Below are 25,839 nucleotides of genomic sequence, written 5' to 3' on the forward strand. Positions count from 1 at the left end.
AAACTGGAGAAGGAAATCTCAGTTAGATGCTGGCAAAATGGTCTGGAGAAGAAATTTCAATAAATGGCTTTTGCTTCCTCCAAACATAGCTTTTAAAAGTTTTATATTGTTCATTTACCCACATGAGCAACCCTTTACTAGTCTTGCCTTTGGTGGAGGGCATTTTGGACAAGACGGTGGAAGATGGAGACAGGAGGGTGGCAGAGAAGCCAGCAGCTGTTACTCACAAAAGCTGATCCAGTTTTCAAGTCTTTCCGTCCATTTCCTCTAGGAGCGTGTTAGTAGCCTTTTCCCCCAAGTGTCACGGCAGGACTTAGCAGTTCCTCCCACAGGCGCAGAAAATGATGCAATCTACATTCTAATTTCAGGCCTATTCACGAGAATGAGTCATGGTATTAATTTCAGATGATGTGTGAAATTTCTCATCCTCCTTTTTCCAGAAGAATTGCTCATTTTGCAGGAGCAGGTCTTGTGTTCTGGCAGATCCCTGAAGTACAGAGCTACATGGCTGTTGACCTGAAGTGGTGAAGCCACTGGACTAGCTCTTTTAGCACTAGGATTAAAAAGTAAGCCTGGCTGGTCACACATTTAATATGCAAAAAACAAAAGTTGTTGCCTAGATATTTCATGAAAAAGACCCAGTAGTGGAGAAGCATTGCAGCCTACCGAGCATTGCAGCATAGCGAGTCAAAGGCAGTAGGTCTTCATTACAGTCGTTAACCCTTTGATTTTGTTACATCTGAATTGCAGGCAGAACCCAAGACACATAAAATAGCAATCAAGCTACAGGAATAGAAAATAATTCCTCCCTCTGCTGGGTTAAGAAATCTTGCTGCCAGTTTCACAAAGTACGTTGGACAGTCGTATATCATTGCAAGTAGTGTTTTCTAGTTTGGGTAGAAGAAAAGAAGGAAGTAAATATTCATGTACACAAAAGGAAGATTGGAAAGTAGGAAAAACCCCAATTTGCAAATGGATTTTAAAATGCATTAAAAAAAAAAGAAATCAAAATCTTCCTCCAAAGCCTCCGAAGCCTAATTCTGCCATTTTCATTGTTCAGAAGAATTTAAAATAAAAGAAGATGTTAACAGATACTCCATTGTTACATAAAAACGACAACAATCCATTTTCAAAGCAGTAAGTTTCTAAACGGGACCCCATGGCTTGTAAAGCTTTTTGAGTAACCTTTACATCTACAAAAATACAGCCCCCTCAAAACCAAACCTTTGTAGACAGAAACTTTCTGTAAAAGTCATATTTGACAACTACTGAACAAAAATGCTTTGCCATGAGATACTACCATCTGTTTACTATATTAAATATACAGTTCTCTGTGGTTTTATTAGAAGATTTTTCCTTTAACAAGGCAGATGGAGGAGTGTACATATACAGGAAACCCTTTTACTGCAAAAATGTGTACAAGACGCAGTGTAGAAATAGCATATTTGGGGAAGATTACAAATTATCTCTCTGGGTGCTGCTCAGAGACAAGCAATACAGTTACATTTGATTCACTCTTGGTGGCAGTGGATGTAAAACTCACTTGTCAGAGGAGACAAGAGATTTTTATGTCAGCTCTGATATTTTTATTCTGCTAGTAGACACTCCTAATTTGAGAAATTAAGAAGAAAGTCTGTAGCTAGAGATTATATCTAACATAAATATATATCTGTGTGAAATCTCCTAGAGGTGTTGATGCCCATGCTATGGAAAATCCTTCCTTATGGGCCTGACCAACTGATGGACCACAGCTGGACTGGAAGTGAACTTCCGGACTGTCTTGCTTACTCAGTCATGCACTTCAACACTTCCTTAAACAAATGGCATTTTAATGGAGGTCTGATATCAGAGATTTGTAAACTGTAACCAAATCCAGTTACTAATAACCATAGGCCTTCTTCTTGAACAATATTCTTTAAAGATATAGTATGCAAGTAGTGTATTTCAAGCACTAAGACTTTATTTATAGAAATTGTTTCCCTGAGAAACAGTACCGGCTGTAATAATGGAAGCAGCTTTTCCGAAGGCATTTTTTTTTGAAAATGTGCTTTATTGTCTAGAAATCTTTTTATTTTTGATAAGATTCCTTGTGAATTTTTGCTTGCTGTGCTACATCTATTAAATCTGTATCAAGAAGAAAAACAGACTGGAATTTTGGAAAAGAGAAGGGAAGGGAAGGGAAGGGAAGGGAAGGGAAGGGAAGGGAAGGGAAGGGAAGGGAAGGGAAGGGAAGGGAAGGGAAGAGAAGAGAAGAGAAGAGAAGAGAAGAGAAGAGAAGAGAAGAGAAGAGAAGAGAAGAGAAAAGAAAAGAAAAGAAAAGAAAAGAAAAGAAAAGAGAAGAGAAGAGAAGAGAAGAGAAGAGAAGAGAAGAGAAGAGAAGAGAAGAGAAGAGAAGAGAAGAGAAGAGAAGAGAAGAGAAGAGAAGAGAAGAGAAGAGAAGAGAAGAGAAGAGAAGAGAAGAGAAGAGAAGAGAAGAGAATGGGAACTGTTACACATAATTAGTCTGCTAAGGATAATTTTGGACTAACTGGTGACAGTATATTGAATGTGGATTTAAGGTCAAATTGGTTCTGTGCGTTGTCCAGAGTTTCTTAGCATGCTGTGTTACATTTCAGTCATCTCATATCCACTCCTCTTTTTTTTTGCCTTAGGCCACCAAATCCCAACTAGTGAGGTGTGCTTTACTGGGGAAACATAATGATGTTAGAGAAGAGGCATGGCACTGAGCCCAAGCTAATATGCTTTGCTGTATTTATTAGAATGGGCTCTGCTCCAGCACTGCTGAGGTGGTTGGAGTGGGAGGGATATGGAATGGAAACAAATTGAGATTGGTTATGGTGTGGGAGTGGTGCAAAAAAAGAGGTGTATGATGCTGGGTGCAGAGGAATCCAAATAGGTGAGAAGATCCCAGCTTCAATGACATATTGGGGTCAATGTGACAGCCCTGAATAATGGCACAGAGCAGGATGGAGTGTTACTGTGCAAATCAGAGGATATTATTCCTGTATGAGTAATCGTGAAGCAAGTCTGAAAACAAAGATGCTCTTCCCCTCACAAAATAGACAGTTATCTATAGTCATTTTTGGTATCTGAATTAAGAGGCAAGAAAATGAAGCAATGCAATACCACCTTGAAATTCCTTTCAGTACACAAACACTTGCATTTTTAAATTAGAGCAGATTACTGCTCTTTGGCAAAAACCTGTATCATGACCATAGATAATTATGAGATGTCTGAATTTCTGTGCTTCCAGCCTTGAAGTCACAGCAGATGAAAAACCATAGTGGAGTACCTATTAATACACTGTTTCTGGATACAAGGTGGAAAATCATAAAGAACACAGAAAACTAATAGAGTAAGAGACATGCTGAAGAAACATATGCAAAAAAGAGAGGGGAAGACAAAGCAGAAGGCTGGTTTGTGTTACTGCAAGTGGCAAAGAGTTAGTAATCATCATGGAAGTGATGTAGATCTTAATTTCAAGGGCCTGTGATGACAGTGGAAGGGTCTTGCTCCTAGGGGTTGGTGGTGCTTACCTGCAGTAAGCTGTTACACTTCTGGCATGGCACAGGTCCTATCTGTCCCACCACAGCAGATCATCTAGCAGTCCAGAGCCAGCAGAACAGATGTCTAGTAGCTGTAACTGTTTTTTTTTCCTTTGTGCTGTTGGTAGGTGGTGGAAGTTACAGCAAATCAGTCTCTGCTGGGGGAAAGGGCTTACACACAGTAATCTCAACTACAGACAACACAAAAGGTATTACTGAAACTTCTTTGAAACCCTCTTAAAGTGCAATTTGCAGTTGCAGATGCTGACTTGGGCTTTCACTTGTATTGTTGCCTATTCTGCAGTTATTCTTGCATCCAACAGCTGGAGCAGCCATAAACAAACACACAGCATGGGGCCAGAGCTCATGTCAGCTGACGAAAACCACTGCTAGGAATTGGTTCAACCGACAACATCAGCCCCACTCTTCTCAGCAGTTGCTCCCTTGCCACTTGCGGGAGCAAGTGTGCCTTATCCTTAAAGATCCAAACACAGACTGGCTTTTTACTCTCCACCACAATGTGCAAGGACCCTTAAATTCTTGTCAGGTCAGTACAGACCACATTATTTTAATTGTTTGCTTAGTTGAAGGGGAAAGGAAAGTTCACATTTCCATTTCCTTGTGCTGTCCAGCAGAATCATTAGAGAAACACTGCACTTAATAAGTTAAAGATAACTGGCTTCTACATTCACCTACTGTCATGGTATCTAATGTTATCTTTATATTTGCATGAGTCTGATTTACTGTTTGCCATATCTCTCCAATATGTCTCATTAGCATCGTCTGCTGCATTGTTCCTGTAGAGCATTATGCGTATGTCATCTGCCTCTTTTGCTTCCTACCTGTTTTGAAGAGACTTGGGCAGGCTTCTTTCAGCACTGGTAATATAATAACAACACAGATATGTTTTTTGAAAACACACCTCCCCTCAAGCTATATATCTATTCTACCAAATTCAGAAAGCAGCGTGTAATTAGCACTCTTCCTGGTCTTGCTCGTCCTCCTGGCTCAGCTCTCCCATACGTTATATCTGGATCAAAACCCAACTTCTATCACCAGTTTTGAATCCCACTAGTATATAAAATCTTTGGCCACTATATTTCTCAGGTAACATGAAGTTCTCTGAACCCAGCACAAGTTTCTTCAAGATCCACTGCATAGTGTTACCATTATCCGAACAAGTGGCTAAATTTTGGGTTGGCTATTCCTGTTTTAGAAGTGTTCATAAGAAAGTTATCGACTCCAAAGTGTTGGAAAATCCTGGCTTCCTTCAGAGTCAAATGGATTTCATGGCAAAAGTTCAAAATTTATGGTGGAAAATCCCAAGATATTTATAAATAAATAAGTTAAGATTCTTTCATCTGTTTGTTCCTGATCTTTAAGATGTATGCTTGGAGTACATTGCTGAGACTGTCTTCAAAACCAGAAAGGTTTAAAAGTCACTGTTTCTTTTAAGTGAAGGTTGAGAGTCTTAAATAATTATCTGACCTAGAAGCAGAGCACTGTAGAAAGGGACACAGGCTGTCACGAAAGAGAAAAAAAAAGAAGCAGCAAAATTTGGCAACTGCATAGCAAATGAAAACCTTAGCTTATTTGCTTTTGAATAGGGAAGAAGTTGATTAATCTCATTATCAGTTTTTACTCATTAATCATTTATTATTTATGCACATAGTGCATCCTTACTGTAAGTAATGGTAGTTTAAATAATGATAACTGCTACTCATTTAGTTGGAAACTGTGACTATATGTTTCTTCCAGTACACAGAGCCTGCATTTTCTAGTTTTCCTAGAATTAGGGAGCTCTTTCCTCTTATGTCATGCACTGAAATGTGTTAAAAGCTTGCATCATCCATTTTTAATTTTCTGCAAAATAGGTACTTTCAATTACAGGTCCTCAAAAACTGCAAAGAAGAAATCATTTATTGGTGTTGACTTTTTGTATCTCAATTAAGTAATAAAACACTGTTCAAGGGAACAATGTGATACCATTTCCACTGGTTGCTTATTGTATTTCTGTAGTTGGCCATCTTTCTTCACATTTTACCTCCTTGATCACTTATCTTGTTTATGATGCAGTCAGAACTACACTGCTTCTTTTTTAATGTTTTTAGATGTGTGATGACATGCTGCAAACAGGGTTTAGGGGGAAAACATTCACTAATTGACCTGTTACAAATTTCCTCCTCAGCTCCCCTTAGTCTGGATACTGAAGGGCAGAGTGCATCTTAAAGAGCTGCATTTTTATGATGTGCTAAATCAGCATTTGGCAAATGGGGTTCTTACTCTGTACCTGCAATATGGAAAGATTGCAGTACAGCACTGCAGCTGATTTACGTCATGACTCTACGGACAGCAACAGCTTCTTACAGTAAAGTAGGAATGTGATCTTTCCTTGATGTTCCAAAACCTGCCTCATCAGGATACCCAGGGGGGTGTCAATCAGTCTTCCTTTTTGTTTGTCCTTCTAAACATTTATATGTACAGTTTGTGAATGTGCCAGAAAGAGAGTTTACAGTAAACTTGATCTGCTGGTAGGATTAGGCCACTGAGCAAATAGATATAGGAAGACAGGTACACATGGCTATATGCTTCTCAGGAGAACCTTTCAGTACATCGTGGCTCATCAATGCAGACGCCCTTCCAGCAAAGCAACGTCTTCTCTGAACATGAACAAGAAGACACCAGTTGTACCAGTACACACTATGTGTTAGAAATGGAAACAGACTCAGGTGGGCCTGTGCAGGACTAAGGTAGCTCTGGCTGATGGACTGTTTGTGAAGTGCAGCAATATTTGCTTAGTGGTGGACCCATTTTAGTTGTTAGGCTGGAAAATCAGCTACTTCCAGCATCCCAATCCTTTTGTTTTACGGTTATCATTAAGGCTCCTTGCGTGAAAGGCGATGGCAGGCTGGCCGCCCCTCTGCGCACCTTCCCCAGCAGCCTGCCCTCTCAGCATGTATGCCAAGGGCTGAGACATAAGAGACAATGGTGGCATATGAAGCTGCTTTCAGCATTTTAGGTTTTGTCTCTGCTAGGAATGTCTTGCTGACATCCGTACGGGTATCACATTTGAGTGCAGACACGGTGATACTGGGATAAATGAAAATATATGGCTATAACTCTTTGTTATAACACCTAGGGAAGATATCACCAGACCAGATCATATTCCTAATCAAATGGCCAGCAAAAATTTGAAGTGTGTGGACAACCTAATCATTGCACTATTTTTAAAATAATCTTCTACAAAAGGCTGCACTGTCACTGACATGTTCTTTTGTGTGACCAAACTAAACATAGTAAGGTTGGATTAAGCCAAAAAAACCCCATTCTGTGTAGCTTCTTGCACCTGATCAGCAACATCTTTTTAAAATAATAACTTAAGCTTAACTGGTGCGGGCTTTTTTTGTGCATGAAAGATCTAAGTTTTACCTGTTACAGGTGCTGGGACAGAGAAGAACGCTCCTTAGAACTCAAAAGGTTGTTTTTTACTTTGTTTCTTACTTTACACTGTGGTTACTTGGTCTGCATAGAGTCTTCTTTTATTAACTTTTGTCAGGAGCAAATAATTTTCATTCTGATTATGCTTAGGTAAACATATTCAGAGCACAAGAAAAATCTCTGCTCAGATCCAAGCCTGCTAAATGTGAGAGTGCTCAGACCTAGGGATTTGACTTTGTGCCCACCTCTAGGGTATACAGTGGTATTTATCCCCAAAAGCTTTTTTGCAAAACTTCTTTCCAGTATTCTATCCATAAAGCAAAGTTTCTGTGATTTAAAAGCAGTATTTTCCACAGTTTTTTTCATCAGGGGGATGTAATAGATTGTGACCGAATAAGAACAGGAGCATCACACAAGACATATAACAGAGGAAATTGCTTTCTTTAGAGAAAGAACTGTTGTATATAAGGCTGATCTGAGAGTCAAACGTTATAATTTCCTACATAAAATCAAAAGTTCTACTTTTCTTACTTTATATTCTGTCATACCCACTGTTGTCTCTCCAGTGCTGCTGGAAAGACCTCACTGGGCACTGTGACCTCTACAGAACATGCTCCTCTTCCTAAAATACATCCCAGGTCACTCTGAAGTGCACCATGCAATCAAAAATAGATGTACTTACTCTGTGCCTGCAGTTTTTTTCATTTAAAAGGAAAAATGTTGCTGTATGTATGCATGCTCAGAGTCAGAGACCAAGAAGCCTGGCTTATGTTTTGAGATGCCTTAAGGTAAATAGTTGTTACTTTTAAGCAGACCTGGCCTTCACAGACACTGCTGAATTCCCAAGGAAAACTCATTAAAACCTCTGCCAAAGCTTTTCAGTGACCTCTAGCTGCTTCCTGAATCACCTCAGACTCTGCTAACACACAGGGTATTATTTGCCTCTCTAGCAGACTTGTGAAAAGCATCACTCTTTTGCTTATTCATTGCTGATCACAAGATTACAAAAAATAAGAGACTACTCCAACAGTCATCAACTCTGCGTGCTGATATCTTCAAAAGTGAGTTTGACTTTCATATAGCTGAAAGCTTTAAAAATCTCTGAGTTAAGCCATTTAAAAATGCTGTGAGCTTGGCTAGCCAGAATTTGCTAGCCACACATAGAAACCATAACCAGTAAATCTGGACACCCATTCCTCCACAGATACTGCCCTCTCCATCCCACAGAGCTGTATTTCCAGTGGGCCAACACAGAAGTCTTTAATAAAGTTGGTAGTATGGACTTAAGAAAAACATCAAAACCTATATTAAAAATCCCATTTGTTTCAGCTCATTTCCTTTGAGGTCAGAAGTTAGTAAGAGATCCAAGGAGCTGGCTTAGACGGCCTTTAAAGGTTTAAAGGTTCCCCAAAATTCTTTAATCGGGTCAACTTCAGTCTATTTTCAGTCAGGAACAAAACAAACAGAACCCAAGGACCAGAGCATGGGGATGACTAAAGACTAATGTAGGGACAATTGGCTGAGGATGTCAGAGGCAGGAATTCCAAAACAGAGATGGTGAAAGACTCAAATCTTCTCTTCTCTTCTCTTCTCTTCTCTTCTCTTCTCTTCTCTTCTCTTCTCTTCTCTTCTCTTCTCTTCTCTTCTCTTCTCTTCTCTTCTCTTCTCTTCTCTTCTCTTCTCTTCTCTTCTCTTCTCTTCTCTTCTCTTCTCTTCTCTTCTCTTCTCTTCTCCTCTCCTCTCCTCTCCTCTCCTCTCCTCTCCTCTCCTCTCCTCCTCTCTCCTCCCCTCTCCTCCCCTCTCCTCCCCTCTCCTCCCCTCTCCTTTTTCTCTTCCCTTTACCAAAAAACCTAAAAGAAGCTGCTAGAATAACAAAAGAGTGAGGTAAGTTCCCGGCCAGAGTTTAGGTTCAAATTTTCTCCTTTTATGGCTAAAGCTTATTAAGACATCTGTCTTTGGGTAATGGGGGACATAAAGTGTACACTGAATGCTCACAAAGCCAGATTAGTTTATTTTCGCAAAATATTATTTGAGATTGCTCTTGCTTATATGGAAATGTCAGTGAGTATCTTTCCTGCAAGTTTTATCCTTTCTTTCTTCTCTTCTTAAAATTAAAGCACTTTAAGGATCTTCCTTCCAAATTCTTTAATATTATCACATCAAAAAACCAAATCAAGAAATGTATATTGTCCACTATTCTGAATAGCAAACCTGGCAATATTTATCACCTGATATATTTACTCTTCTGTCTATCTGCTCTTGCACATGTAAACTAGCTGTAAAAATCAAGTAAATTCTCTAATGTGAATGGAAGATTTTAAAGCCTCCTTACCCTCACACACATTAGAAAAAATTATTTACTTCCAAAGTTCCAAGTATAAAAATCCTACTTAAAATGTAGTTTCCAAAAACACAACTGGCAAGGTGGCAATGACAAGCAGAATGAAGTGGGAATAAAAGTTACAATGAGATTAAATATTGCATAAGAAAAAGGTGGGGGGAAAGTACTTGTTAGTGCCAAAATACCTGCCAAGTAACAGAGTATCCTTCAGCTGTGTTGAATTTGAACAATTTCCCATTGTATCACATCATCCATTTCTAGGCCACCTATAATTTTTGAGTTGGCTTGTTAAGTAAAGCACACAACAACAACTCAGTAAAATTGAGTAATTCCCTGGAAACATTTTCAGTTCCTTCCCTCTTCCTTTCCCCTCACTGCCCTCCTTTAAAAACCAGGGAAACAAAATAAATTTAGAGCCATGCTTTCTGGCAGAATGGTTAGCAACGAATAGCAGGTTTTAAAGACCTGTCACCTGCATTTCTTTTTTTAGATTCACAGAATTGTATTTACGGCAGTGGTTGCAATAGCTGCCATTTGAAGCCCCAAAAATCACAGTAGATTCAGATTGCAGAGCATTAAGCCCATAGGCTTTTAAAGGTGGTCTGCATAGAGGGCTGAATGCTGAAATGTTTCGTAGCAGCAAAACTTCATATCTACAAAAGTATTTTTGTTCGATGATTTAAACTATTGTTTGACACTCGTGGTGGACAAAAGTATTATTTCTACGGATTGTTCCTACTATTCCTTTCACCCTTGTTTGGGTCTTCAGGTATTGTCATAGTAATGGCACTGGAGGCTGAACTACTTCCAAAGGCTGTAGACTGAAGGTAATTCACCAAAAGCGTTGGAAGAGATTAAATGGTGAGAATCATGCAAGTGCGAAAAGAGAGAAAAACCCCACCTCTTTGGGAGCTTGTAATTAGCTCTCCTTTAATAGCTGCTCACCTGGTTGTTACTCTGTACTGATGCAGTGTTTTCTGAGAGGTTTGGCACTGCTGTGCTAGAAGCTACGAGGAAGTGTCGTTCTTTGCTCAGCCTGGCGAGATTTCAGCCTGGCATGCAGTGAGGAACAGGATGGCAGGGCGAACCAGGGCAGGGAAAGGGTGGGAGGGAATGGGCTCTTACACCAGTGTCACAGCACAGGGCTTTCCAGCTCCTGCGGGCTGGTCATGCCCTTATCTGGAAGCGTGGCTGTATGGCAGAGGCTCAGGTCCAAGCCATAAAAGCCTCCACATGCGTTTGGGGTATGCATTGAAGAGAGAACTGATGAACGGTGCTGCCACTGTGACCTGCCAGCTGAACAGCCCCGATGCACGCCGTTCCTAGATAGCTCTCAACCTGCCGGGCTATTATCCGCCTGTAATCTAATACACGCGTTAGTGAGAGATGAGTTTTCAGGAGGGACTTGAAGGAGGGGAAAGGTTACAGGCTTGAAGAGACTTCCCAGGCGTAAGGTCTGGCACCGGCCCTCCGGTTCATTGCTCTTCCTACCTGCAGCATATCTGCACGCAGCCTGGAAAATGGAGATGGAGAGGGTTTTTTTTTTTGTCAACTGAAGCAAAGATGTATGTCAGTGAATCGCTGAAGCTCTCTTTTTAACAGCAGCTCCTGGGTACTGTTTCACCAGCGATGTACTGACATTACTGGCAACCTCCTCACCTTGGTGGCATCTCCTGAGTATGGGCAGCGGCTCAGTGGAACTAACCTTCAGATATGTGCGTGCCGGCAGAGCGGTACATAAGGGCAAAATGAATGGCATCAGGTGAATGGGGACAATTGTCCACTCTAGAAAATACTAACTTTGGGACTCCCAATCATTGCAAGGCATTACAAATTCAGTGGCACATCCTCAGCTTTACTATTGCAATCTCAACTGTGCCGGTGCCTTCAGGGGGGAAAAAAAAGCAAACACCCTCAGTCTCATAATTTTGCTGGCTCAGTAACTGCTATTTTTTGGGGGCATTATTCATAATGGAGCAACTGGCTGGTTACTCTTGGTTTTCTCCTTTTTTTTTTTTCAACTAGAAAAGTGTTTGCATGGCAAACAGTATGTGTAAGAGTAGGGGGTACCAACCAAAGGGGGTAATTTTATTAATAATATACAATTGTTTGGGAAAAAAATTAAGAAAGAAAACTCGTAAGTTTTTTACTAAAAACATGTAACATAATTTAGTTCCTGTATTTCATTTAAAATGATTGTGTGAGTCGAAACACTTTGGGAAATGCTTTTTAACAATACCTTAAATGATTACTAATAGTCCTTCTACACAACACTAGGGTGTTCGAATACAGCCATGAGGGTAGAAGGATAAGCTCTTAATACATGGAACTTTATGGAGAAAGGCAATTTTCCAAAATATTAATATAAATCCCATTTTAACAACTGGTGACTGAGCAATACAGGCTGTATTAGTAATATGCAAAACACAGTAATCTGAGGAAAAATGTATTTGGCTTTAAATTACCAATTCTTGTCAAGGCAGTGTAAGTTTTACACTAAAACAAAAATAGCTGTCTTGCATTTTAGATATTGAATATCAATTTACCTACTTGTACTTGGTTGTGTCTTTCAAAAGTAATATCCCTTGCACTTCAGGATAAGATTAACATCCATGCAGCCGTTTGATTTCAAACTTTACTATACTGTAGGCATATAACTTTAATATTAAATTAAACAGGATTATTTTGGGAATATGGATTATTGCATGTGGGGTCAGGAGCAAGGGAACTCTGCTTCTGGAGTTAGAAGTCAGAAAGAAAATAGAATCAGGAGTTTTGATACAAAGCACTAGTGCCTCAATAGTTTTTAAAACTGCAAATGCAATTTTTAATTCTTGGATGGACTTTGCATGTTATGTTAAATCAATTTACCCCCACGCACCATGCTCTATATTGTCACTTGATGCATCCTTATTACTTCTCCAGGTATTAAAGGGGTACAATACGTTTTCATTTCATTAATCTTCTCTCAGGGGGCAGTGATGAGTTCATCCAACTCTCTACTCTCAAGACTGAAAATTCTTTTCAATTAAAAAATCATCTCCACAGATGGTACTGGCATTAGCAGCAGCCCATTCTGTCTGCAACAACAAATATTGAGATATTTCAGGAATTACTCTATAAATCACTGGACATGGAATGATCTGCAGGATTAAAAAAAAAAAAAAAGGCTACCAGAAGTTAAGATGATGAGAATCTGGCCCATATGGTTTATTGTCTCTTCGATGTATCAGTTTCATCACTGTGTCTGGACAATTTAATTGCATGTTAAGGTGAAAAATAGTGAAAAATTTAACAAAGCTATTAACTGCAAATATGTTACCCAAAACATTAGGATCACAAAGGTGATAATAGAAATGGTTTAGACTCAGGGAAAATTCTCTGTTAAAGGGGATTAAAGAGACCATTTATTGAATAGGATGGATTTCTTCCAACCCCCTATGTGCAGAAAGCATGCAATGCGTGAATAATTCATCCAGAAATTCTATCGTGAAGTTGTATCAGTTTCCACAGTAAAACCTGGCTGTGGAGGAGGAAAATACATCAACATCTGTGACAGGCCCTATGAAGAGACAGTTGCAAAGCCTTTCAGGCACCAGGAGCAAACCAAAATATAATAAATTCACCAAGTGTCAAATTTGTGTCGGCTGAATAATGACACCATATGTCTGGGTTGCCGTGTCACTGCAGGCTGCCCCACAAAAGCAGCCCCCACGCCTCCCGTTCTCACCAACCCCCCTCCCCAACCCCCCCCACGGCTTTATAAAGTGTGCGTCGGCAGGGGAAGTGCTTCAGCTACTGTTTTCCACCCAGAAGATGGATAGAGATCCACTTGATAAATATGACTCTTGGCCTTTCTTTTAAATCGGAGCTCAACCACATCTTTTTATCCCCATCTCAAAGCTACATGAATCGGTCACTTCCAGTCCAATGCAAACTCCCTAATTTATTGTCCGATGAAACGGAGGCATCCGGCCCCGAAAGGATGGTTAGCATTCCAGAAGAGGCAGGCTTTTCTCAGCCCGAGGGGCGTGAAACAAAGCTTAAAACTGCAGTCAGAAACTGGGTGACAGGGCTGGTGGCAAACCATTGCAACCCTGCAGGAGAGGCTCTTTCTCGGATGTAGTGATCTTCCCTGCAGCGAATAAAGCCAATAAATTCTGGTCTGGTGCTTGTGCCCCAGAAAAAGGTGCTGACTGCACTGTTCCTACTGTCTGATCCCTGCTGGCAACTGCTAGACAAATAAAACAGGGGAAAGGAAAGGGGCGGGGGGTGGAGGGAACAGCAAGTTTTCTGCTGTTAAATTGGGTTTGTTCTACATCGAAAACCAGGGACAAAGAGAGAGTACTCAGTATTTCCCTGAACTGTCTGTGCTGACAGGTGAAATCACTCCAGATGACATATTTGACTCAAATCCTTGGAAAAGCACCTGAACTTCTCTCCAAGTTCTGCTTCAAACCTCAGTTCTTCTACAAACGGCTTCACAAGCTGCCAACTTGCATTTTGTTTTAGAAAGCTCTAGTTTTGTCATCAAGAGCCTCCCCACTCTAACACTGTGATCGCTGTTCCTTTTCCTGCAACCAGCTTGCCCTTGCTGGCAGATTTTACAAGCTTCTGTTTCATAAAACTCAATTTAAGAACTGGAAGTAAAAGATTTTTCGAGCATCGTGAAGATGATCCAGAGAAAACAGAGAACTAGTTATTGTGGAACAGCTAGTGTATTGCATGGGCTGGTGACAGAGACAGTTATGAGCTCTTAAGAGGGTATCAACAAGCTACCGTCCTCCCTTGCAAAACAGAAGAATATTAAATAAACAAAATGTGAGGTCAGTTAGAATCAAAATTTTTACTTTCAGCACAGTCAAACAAGCGTGAACCTATGCAGGAGGGAAGAAAAAGCTGATGGGAAATTTTGCTGCCCAGCAAAATCCTGTATTTTTGACATCTGGTCAGTGAAAATAATCCATAAATCCCTAAATACACTTGCTCTGGAGAAAGGGAAACAAAGTAAGTAGAAAAAAGCAAAAAAGAAACACCTACTAGAACAAGTGAACTCCACTGTGGGTTGTTCAGTTACAGACATCTATCTGTCATCATTACTTTTATGAACATTGGAATCAATGACAAATCTGTCAATAAAAGGAGGGGAAAATGAAACCATGTCTTTATAACAGAGGGGAAATATATCGTATATGTATATCTGCAATTGTATATGTATATCTGCAGGCTGTCAAGTTAACATACACATGGAAAATGAAAACCAGAATGCCCTGTAAGGAGGTCATTGAAATGGGGAGGACAAAGTCATACCAGAATTGTTTTAGCTTGTGCTTTTTCCTCATTTAATGAAGGACTAAAGATGTCTGAATAAGCTTTTGTTGGGAAAAAAAAAAAAACAAAAAGAGGTTTGATATTTGGTTGAAGATAAACTTGTAATTTGTAATGAATAATGTTTTGGACAGAAGAAGACTTGCTGGTTATTGAAGGGCTGGCAGATTGCTCTTTGCTTTTGTTGTCTGATTTTTTGTGACTAATCAGAGAGTAAAAGCTATCTTACTAAGAAACTATTGGGGTGATTTTTTAATAATTAAATGAATTGAATCGTTGTCGTGATCTTCTGGCATCTCCAGTGGAAAAGGTGATAAGTTTAGAAGACAGGACATGGAGAGGTGTGGTTAGTGATGTCTAGCAAGTTAAAACACTTCTGCTCTGTACCCACTCTGTACCCAGTGGGCTATTCCAAGGACATACCTCTTAGAAATGTAAGTAAATGTCAGGCAGAATAGTGAGAGAGTAAAAGGGTGTCTTTTATCATCTCATTTTCACAGAGCAGTTGTGTGGGTCTGGGCATGTAAAAAAGAGAGGTCAGATTTTGTCGCACTGATTTTAATTATTCCAGGTGAAGCATCAGGGATCTCTATACACTTGAAGAGTAAACAAAGTTGATCTATGTAAACTTTACTATAGGCAGGGCTTGAAGCTTGATTGCTTTAAGTCCTTGTGTCCATAAGACTTGTCTATGAAAACAGACATAGTAGCAGCTTTGAATACAAATAAATAATGTTTCAGCTTGAACTAATTTAACGTTTGATAATTTTAGGTTTGTCAGCAGAAGAAGTAATTTCTTCTCAGATTCCTCATGTGTCTTCTGCAAGCCTCACTCAGCTCTACCTGGTCCTTTCCTGCCCTCTTGATCTGTTTCTTTCTCTTCTTTAGCTCCCACCTCAGTTACTACAAGAACTTTCTCATTTTCTGCTCACACTGAGATGACAGAGGTCAGTCAGCTGCTCGCGGACCACCTCACACTTTCTCCTCTTTGGGTTGGTCTCCTGAGAAGATAAAGCCTTAATTGCAAAGGCAGCATCAAGGTTCATTTGGTGTCCACAGCACTGGGGTCCTGAACATGACACCAGACTTTAGAGTAGCACACAATTCTTTTCAAATAAGTAGTAAAAGCTGAAGAAAAAGCAATACTATCATCTATCTATAAAAACTCTGAAAAGAGCCAAACGGAGTGAGCTTCTCTTCTAAACTGTTGCTATTTACTTTTTTTGAACATAGACATGAAAGTGGAGCTGGTATGAGGGAACCCACTGCTCTCGGGAAGAGTAGAAACAGTTGGAGATATATGGGGAAGTGTATCTGTGAAAGTGACCTTTACCCCCAGAGCAGAGTGCTCTTTGATGCATGAATCTCAAGGAGAGAGGAGCAGAAGGGGCTTTAGCTGCTGATTAAACTCTCTTTTTCAGTAATAGTGGGACCAGACAGTAAAAAAAAAAGCCTCAGAGGTGGTTACGTAAGAGGTACTAAAAAGTCCTTTGAAGGAAAGAGAGTCCCCCAAAAGGCTGAAGAAACCTCAGGTTAATGATTGACAGGCTCGCTGTGCTATATTTAGCTGAGGAAAATGGCTAACAGATCCACTACATTTGTATATTTATTTATTTTTTTAGAACAGATGTAGTCTGAACTCCCCCCATTACAACAGCAGGCTGATCTGTATCCTTCTCAACTGTTTCAGGGTTTTACACAGTTACAGAGTATTCAGGAGAAACCATGGGAATTTTACAGTGCTGAGACAAAGCTGCGTGAAAGTGCCTATACATCTCCACAAATATTTCAAAACTCAGGATCTCAGGAGACTCATTTTGCACTTAAAACTGACACGTGAAATTTTGTGAGCATGAGATTTTGGGCAAAAGTGATACATTTTCTTCACTGAGCTGCATACAAAGAAAAGCCACTGCACACATCCCGGTGGCCCCGCTAGCTGATCAGCTAATTTAGGAAAGCTCTTAACTACTGCATCCCCAAACCTCGTGTAACAAATTAGATGCAGCAGCAGCTTTCTGGGAACTGTGTCATTGCCTTTACTCCCTGTCAAATCCCCCACAGATTTTCAAAGCTGATGCAATCAGTCTTACACGTTTTGACTGCATTGAGACTTCATTTTTGTGCATGTAAACACGTTTGCAAATATAGAGTTAAGGGTGGGAATAGGGACCTTGGCATTTGCCTCAGTTCATTGCTGTCTTGCCTGAATGTCTGTTGTGAGGTGGACGTTCTACATAAATACTCAAGAAAACAAATGAAAACACCAGTAAGCTGAATGCCAGCATTTTTCTTTGCTTGGCGCTAAATAAAATGAGCATGGAAATATGATTGTAGTGGAATGCGTTATGCAGTCATCTCAAATGAAATGCAAGAGTTCCCTGGCTGTATAAGTCAAGGAAATTAGAGAAGGTAGCAACCTAGAGCAAAGAAGAGCTTAATGCAGCTAGAGAAGCTTTAGATCCCTTGATGCCACAGATGATTTTCTGGGCACCTTAAAAAATTTTGTTAATGGAATGTGAAAATATTGTAAAATGCAACAAGATTTCAGTCTCTGCAATAATTATAAGTACCTAGATTGAGTCTGATTTTGTAGATCATTTATATCCCTCTTCTGAGAACAGAAGGCAAAAGGACACATGAAATTCATAATGTAACTGAGACAACTGAGGGACGACTGGGCATCACAGCACATGACATCAGCTGACCATGGTCTGAAATATTTCTGGTAGAAACAGACTGAAACTTTACTGGTATTCAGATACAACATACTGAAGCCACTAGTATTGCTCTTTGACTGAAATTCCAAATCTGAACATTTTCTAGAGAGGTAATACATTTTAGTGGAAACTGAGCACTTAAAGAAAAGGGAAAGGGAAAAGGAAAGAAAAAGGAGAAAAGAAAGGCAAAGGGAAAGGGGAAGGGAAAGGGGGAAGATTTTCTATTAACTGAGGTTTTCCTACTGGCCTGTTCTCATGCTTTGATGAATGCATTGATTATTTGTTATGACTGATGACCCATCTCCAAACAACTTCTTAGTACAAGGCCTATCTCCTTCACAGTTGTATCACAAACCAGATTTCCACTCCCTAATCAGAAACAGAGATGTAAAACAGAAAGTTCAAATTGCTATATGGTCATCCATGCATTTGATTTATATCGTATTTATATTTAAATAACTTCAATTCCACGCTCGGTGTGACAAAAATTAAAAGAAGAAAGACCATATGTTATATATAGCAGCACTGCTGCTCATAGCAATTCTAATGGCTTGGTAGGCTACTATGGTGGCAAGTGCAATGGACCAATCTGAACAGAACAGACTGCTCCTGCCAATTTTCAGTAAATCAAATGTTGAGCTCCAAATTAATAAACCATCATGTATACCCTTGCCTATCAGAAGTTCTCCCTGGTATTGTGTTAGAGTATTTCCTGGTTTTGCTTCTTTACATTTTTCTGAGGCTTCTGTTTCTCACTTTGCCCTAAATCGCAATTCTCTTCATAGATTCATAGAATCATGTAGGTTGGAAAAGATCCTTAAGAACATCTCGTTGCTCTTCATATTTATTTCCTTTTCAGTCTTGATTGTTAAATGTTACCCTTCCATCTCCAGCTCATTGGATTACTTGTAGGAAGTGTCAATGAACAATTACAGACTTTATAATTGGCTGTCCAAGCTAAACAACATGAAGTCGGTTTTTTAGATCTGTTCTCATGTGTAGATCTCATCTCCAAGATTATATTTACTGGAATATGTAACACTACTATAAAACAAAATAAGCAAACAGAGTATATACATATTGAACTTATGGCTGCCATGTTAGGGAATCTAAAACATTTAAAATTAATATCCGAAGCATTATTAAGCTGAACACTTCCTCTGCCAAATTTTTTTATTTATAAGATATTGTTTGCACTGTCAAAGAAATCTGAGTATCTTTCAAGGATCTTCTAAAATTAGACTTTACTTTCTGGGTTTAAATAGATGTTTTAAGTCTTTGATGCAGAGTTGCCCTGTGTTTTACCTGTAGCAAGAGCAGAAAACCTGTGTAGACCAGAAATCAGCTCTAGGCATCAAACCTGCAGCCTCAAAAACCACTAAATGAGTTTTTTTTTTTTTGCTTTCACACATCCCTTCTACACAGCAAAATATTTAAACTGGTGCCAGAAACATAAAGAAGATGAGCTACCTCGTAAACTCTTGGCTACCGATGCTCACCCTGGAGTCACAAGCCCATTGTTTACCTTTTCTTTTGAAGCCTGGGGAAAAAAAAAAAAAATCAAAGTATTTCAGTCTGCCAGAACTTTGCACACACAGACACTGGCATTGTGACAGGAAACCCAGATGAGAAAAGATGTCTAGGCTTAAATATCACACCCTCCCCTGAGCTCTTCTTGGGAACTTGAAAGCTAGCCTGCTTCCAGGTAATGATTATAAAATCTTGCACAGAAATGGAAGCACTGTGTGACTAACCTACTCTTCCTTCCGTGAACCTGCTGGGCCGGATATCACATGGCATTGCTTCACATGGCTGCAATGGGAAAAGACCTGAAATGGGCTGTTTTATCTTCCTGCCCATGTTTGGCTGTTTCATATGGTTTGCCATTGTCCAGGGGAGGAGAGCGCCAGTTTGCAGCATATAATTTGCTGTACAGTAGACAATTGAGTAATTTTCTAGGGTCACGTACTGATTTGCTGAATAGACATAGATCCATTCTTTACTAAAGAGTGTGGCACAACTCATTATAAACTGCATAGCTCTACTCGCAGAAATCCTAGCTACAACAACATCGTTTTTTCGGGAATGCCTTCTCTTTTCCTCTGACCTTACAAATACTGCTTTTTGGTCTCTGCACGCTTTTCACCTCCGTCTTGCCTGTCCCCAGGCAAATATTCCGCTTTACGAGGGGAAACCCTCTGCTTCAAACCAATACCTTTTGATCACATAGAACTCGTGTCTTTCAGATATTACATCAAGTGCCTTCAGATAGCCACGGGTATGACAGTCCTATACTCCAGCCATCCTGCAGCATTAAAGCAACTAATTATGCAGTTTAAGTGAACAATGAGACAACTCCTCCTTCTCAGTGTAAATAATCACCGAAGAAGCCAAGTTCCCTGAAACAAAGGTGCTATATTTCCTGTACCAGTTCTGCGTATCAGAAGTTACCCCCTAGATCACAACCCTGAGATGTCCAAGACTAAAAATAGCAGCATGATCTTAATCTTTTATATGTTCCAAGTAAATGTGGCATGTCGTCAGGCTGAATGGAGCACCAGTTTTGGTTTATTAAAAAAACTATTCTACCGCAATTTAGAAATACCCTTGTAAAGAAGAAGAAAGAAAAAGACATCCCACGAACACACACATTTCTCTGTTCTGAAGTACCAGTCCCTTCTCTCACAAACACAGAAATTGGGCAATGGCTCTAGCTTCCGCAGGTTGGCTTCCAAATATATTTAAGCAATTGCCCTTTGTTTTTAAGGCTAACCCACACTACCCTCCTGGCTCTTTCTTATATAGACTATGTAGTGTTTCGGCCACAGAAAAGCTGCAGGCAGACATAGACACAGTAGTAAAAAGAGGATATGGCCTAACAAGGCGATAATAATCTTCCATGTTACGCATATACCATTCATTCGCCCCCACCCCCGCCATAACATTCGTTCAGGAGACTACCCTGTCACACCGTATAATAAGGTGATACCTTCTCCCATCATTCCATGGGATTTCACTTTACTTAAACAACACAACATCTTTGTATTCCAGATGTTCCCACTGAAAATCATTTCAATAGTACATTGAAGATTAAACCGTTCCAAGATGTTGGCAACTACCAACTGAAATTCCAGTAACACACAATTTTAACATCAAGATCCTCTGTTTGAGCAATCTCTTTGCTCTGGGCTATATCCCAGCAACACCCTTCTCCATTGTCCCAGAAGCAGAAATAGGAACTGTGAACATGCGAAAACCTTGGGGACCAAATCCCTCTGAGCAACCAGTTGCCTGTTCTATGATGGGTCAGTGTTTGCAGATTTTGTTCATATGAGGTCACCTACACAAATCTCTAGTTGTCCCTAAGCCTACTGGTCTGCCTGTGAAGGTGTAGCCCCACCATAAACAAGGATTTTTTCTGTTATGAAGAACCCTTGTAAAAAATTATGTTCTGTTTTGACTAGAATTTAGTCTGATACAGGTAAATTAAAAATAAGTCTACAGGTAGCTGCAAAGAATTATTATTTCAGGTAGTTCAATATTTTTGTGTGTCAGAGGCTGACTCATCCCCCTCTTCAGTATTCTCATTTTCAGCATGCCTTCAGCTCTGCATCAAATACGGACAAATTTTCAAAATGTAGCTCAAGTGACTGTAAGGCCATTTGAGAACCATTTTTACCTCTGCAGGCTCCCAACACAGTTAGGGTGCAAAATCCTGTTTTCCTCTTCAATTCCAAACTACATAATAGTTTTGGTAACATGGAAATAGACCTTCTGTACTACTAGTGTAACCCTGTAAAACATAAAGTTTGAGCATGACTGGGGAGTTAACCAGATCTGTACCGCTCACATTTTCTCTTGTCAGTGGAAATTCCCTCTATGTTGAGCATGCACCTGAGGTAGGTGACCTCTTTCTGAAAGAGTTCGTGTTTCTTTGGATCCTGTTTCCAACTGACATGCTTAATCTTATCATGACTATCTGCGAGTTCATCGGTTCAGTCTGGAAATGGTCATTGTGCACCAAGTTCTCGGCCAGCCACATACGCATGCATGAAATAACTCTCTGGTAATGTTGTAGAGACCCTAGGAGAACCACGCATGCTAAACCCAGAACTCACACCCTGGTAACACTCCTGCCCCCATCTTTTGGATCCAATTCCACCTGCTGAAAGGAAGCTTTAAGAACAAGTTTGAAAAAATGTAGATGAAGCTGCTGGGTCTCAGCCTGACTCACCTAGGTGACAAAAGGTAGGATCTTTAAGATACACTGAATTATTTAAAAGCCAAACAGTCCCGGTCTTGGTTTGGGGGTTTTTGTTTGAATAACTGAAACTGTAAGGAGACCCCACAACTGGTTGAAAGCATAGTTATGCTTTTTTGATACCATAAAAGTCGTCGTCTTCAGAATGGTAACCACAAAGCTGTCTATATGATTGTACCTGATCTTGCCTTATCCCACCAAATAAAACCCACATCTCTGTTGCGTTTGGAGAACAGTTTCTTTTTTCTCATGCTTTCAAATATTTTTATTGCACTCCATTTAAATGTACAGCAATGCCTGAAACTGCTCCAATAAAAACTTCTCTCCTTATCCTGTAACATTTTCCTGGAGCCAACAATTACTGGAATTACACATCTTGCCACCGTGGACACCTTCTTTTTCTGTTGCTGTTTTTTAAGAAATATTTAGTAACTGAGTGCAAACTAGATCCTACTACAAGTCCATAGCAATGCTAGATGCTAGAAATCCCCTCCACATTTGTTTTCTTCCAATCCGTTACTCCAATGGGGTGGTAAGGATGACTGCATTCAGCATAGATCAGAGAAGCTCCCATCCGCAATTCAACTTCAGCAAAGTTGTTGTTCCAATCAAGCCATATGGTTTTGTGGTTACCATAAAGCTTTTATCAGCAGACATTACAAAATTACACGTGTGGTGTTTAAGAGAGTTTCAAAATGCATTTAAGCTTTAAATTACCAGTATGCCTCCACCATGAGTGAAGGTATGGTTTCGCAATAGCATAGCAAAGATCAACATCTTATTATTTGCATATTTACCTATTCCAGTTATAGTTAGGAAAAACATGTTCCAACTTATCTCAACCCACTACAACTTTCTTTCCTCACTTGTTCCCACCTTATCTTAGTATATCTTTCATCTATCTGTTTCCATCAAACTATATTATTAGATTTGTTATCTTTTTTTTTTTTTAATGCAGAATTATTTAGCAAAAGCAACAAAAGAATCTCTGAACAAAAATGGTTAAAGGACCCTTTCCTGGCTCAGGAATTTTTTTGAGCTTGCTGTTAATAGCTCACAATGATTGAGCTATAACAAAACCAATTCATTCTCGAGACAACAGAAATTGTGAGATAAACTCTGGAAACAAATCAAGGATTTTTGTGGGGAAATTCATGTGGTCCTGTGGAGCAAGAAGACTTGTAGGAAATGTCTTTGAAATCAAAGTTTATGAATCACTAGTGTCTATAAAAATTGCATGCAGATGTTATAAAGTGCCCTTTCTGTTTTGATTGCCAAGAAGGTAAACTGGAAACCCAGTAGTTGTAAAATGAAGGCATGAAAAGCTGATCAGTGTTATACATGTGGAGGAGAAAACCTGCTATTTTTATTATTTGTATCATCTGTTGATGTAACTTGTGCAGCTGATACCAAACTAAAGCTACAACAAGTTACTTCTAGCCCTTTTGCATATGTGTTATGCTCTACCATTTGCTCGTATATACAGTTTAAGAGTTCCCATCAACATCTCCAATCCTCCCCAAAACTTCAATATCTCTGCTTTGTTAGAACAACATTCAAACCTCTTCTCAAATCTTTGCACAGCTTCAGGACTTTCTCTGATTGTTTGGGTTCTTTTGCCTCCTTACTTTTATTTATTTCCCTATGCTTGGGAAAGGTTGTACTACATCCTTTTAGCCTTCTTTTCCTGGAAACAATAGCCAAGTGGTGAAAATTTCAAAAAAGGTACTACAAAAGCCAGGGATTGTGCCTATTTTCCAGCCATGCTCCCGCCACTTATACAAAGATTCAAACACACTGGAAAAGTCCTTATCTAGATGTCGTAATACTTAAAAACCCCTGAGTTAGCTGACAACACTAACCTTGGGAGGGCTGAAGCACTGCAAAGCATTTGTAACATGCACCAGGATTATTCTCTGTTGCCATTTGTTAGCTTAGCTGGCTGTTACTGAGTGCCAGGTACACTGATATTGTTCACAAATATTATAAAATGTCTTCCTATGAAAACTAATTCTGCAAAGCTAGTCTAGCATCCCTGCCTCATTACTTTAGCGAGCCTAAAGATATTTCTTCAGTTGGCTATCACAGATCTTCACTTTTCTCAGTTTTCTTGGTTACATGTTTAGGAGACAGGAATCATCCTGAGATCTCAAATTGGGTTTTAGTTAAACAAACTTCATGGGAATATATTTCATGACAACAGCACCACGAACAAAGGTATTTTGGTTTCATAGCTATGAAACTATTTTTTTCTTCGGTAGAAAGGAGGAAGGGGAAGAGACACGTTTCCTTTGTTTTGCCCCTCATATGGATGGTTGGGTTCATCTGAAAATAAAATCTGTCTGGGAAATAATTCACTGAGTTTAAGTAAGTGATGAAACAGCATGATGTATAGACTTAAACAAATTGTTCAGGCATGTGTGCATAATGCTTCAGATATGTAACAGAACATTAAAAAATTTGGACTTCTTACCAAATAAAAAATATGGTATGTATTACTAAACCACTCCCCTGAGCATCAGTATCAAAGATATTGCTTTAAGACTCTCATTTTCACTTATGCCACTGAATATTGCGCTATACAGAGGGGAAGAAGTTAAGCTCAGCATTGTCCTCATTATTTTTAGAAAATTGAGGTACTGTATACATCTGTGAAACTGCTGCATCTATACAAAGCACTTTGTGCCAGGCTGCTGTAATATTGTGTTCAGAGGGAGCTGAAGGCACAAGTTAAAGCAGGGGATGTTCTCAGAGAGCCCTCCATCTGGCGATAAGTGTGAGTGAAGAGGGCACAGGGTGATGGCAGAGGTGGCGGTCATGCAGAGCCCGGGAGCACAGACCCTTTTTCTTTTTCTTTTTTTTTTTCCCTTTGTTGGCCTCCATTTCCACTGACTGATGAGGCAGAGTTCGGAACAGCCTGGGCTGTTTTCCAAGATGGCTTCAGTGATGTGTTTGAAACAATAATAGTTTCAGGTTTTCTTTGCTTGCCCTGTCTACTTCAGCTTCCAATGCTGAAACATTGTGCTCAGTTTGGACATAAGAGACAGGGCAGAGGGAGAAGTACTACAGCATGAGTCCAATTGAAACAAATTGCATCAGCATTAAAAAAAGGTCACCTGCCATTTAAAGTTCCGTATTATTTTAGAAGGAAATAATTTACAGAGCTGCGAGTGAGACAAAAGCCTCTGGGGCTTGATGTCTAAAGAGATACCTCTCACAGTGAGGGAGAGCAGCTCCCCTGCAGCTGCAGAAATAGACTGCCCTAAAACACACAGGGTGACGTACGCATGGGTATAGTTCTCATCTCTCAGAGTATGCTTCTACCCGTGTTCTCCAAGATTGCTATCCCAAACTCCACACGACTCAAAAGCTTTTCCAGCCCTGTGAATATGGCTGAGCTTGTGAGGCTTGTGATTTCTTTCACCTGCACCCCATCACCAATTGTCATAAACTACCTGAAATGAAGTTATCTCAATCGGCTCTCATCCGTACCCTGAGGCGTGATGCTTTTCCCACTCAGACAAAGTCAGATTTTCCATTTGTGATGGAAGATAATGACTGCTAACGCAGCAAACCTAACAACCCTACACTGAATGCCTACTTAAACAACTCATGTTTTACTTTTCAGTTTACAGTGGTTCACCATTTCTTTCCAAAGGGGCTGTCAAAATAGTCCTGCAGTCCTATTCATTTTGCATAATGGTGTTTTTCATTTCCTTGTTTCACTCATTACAGTTGGTTCTGCTTGTTCAAATCTTCTTCCATAATGCTTCAAAAACTACATGTACATTCTTACACATGTCCCCTTTTTTTTCTGAATCCCGATTACCTGAGTAGTATCTTTATATTTGCATGAGTGTGTGTTGAAAATCATACTTTCTGAAGACATATATCTTTCTGTTAATTCTTTTGATTTATTTGAGTTGTGGCCAGTTCTGCAATTATTACGTGTCACCTTCTGCTACAGTTTGAACCCAATGACAGGCCCTACAAAATGTATCACAAAGTGATTTTTCTTCCACAGAGGAAAAAAGTAAGTCATTCCTAAACTCCAACCACAGCTAAATTATCTGATGTTGGCATGGTTCAGAGACAATCTACAAACAAAATTACAATCACTACACCTTCAGTTTCCATAGATCTGGCCAGAAAGGATTTTTCTCCCAGACCTTATCCCATTTAATCTTGTTTCCTTTGTCTTCATCC

The sequence above is a fragment of the Charadrius vociferus genome, unplaced genomic scaffold (assembly GCF_000708025.1).
Source record: "Charadrius vociferus isolate BGI_N301 unplaced genomic scaffold, ASM70802v2 scaffold500, whole genome shotgun sequence".
NCBI lineage: Eukaryota > Metazoa > Chordata > Aves > Charadriiformes > Charadriidae > Charadrius > Charadrius vociferus.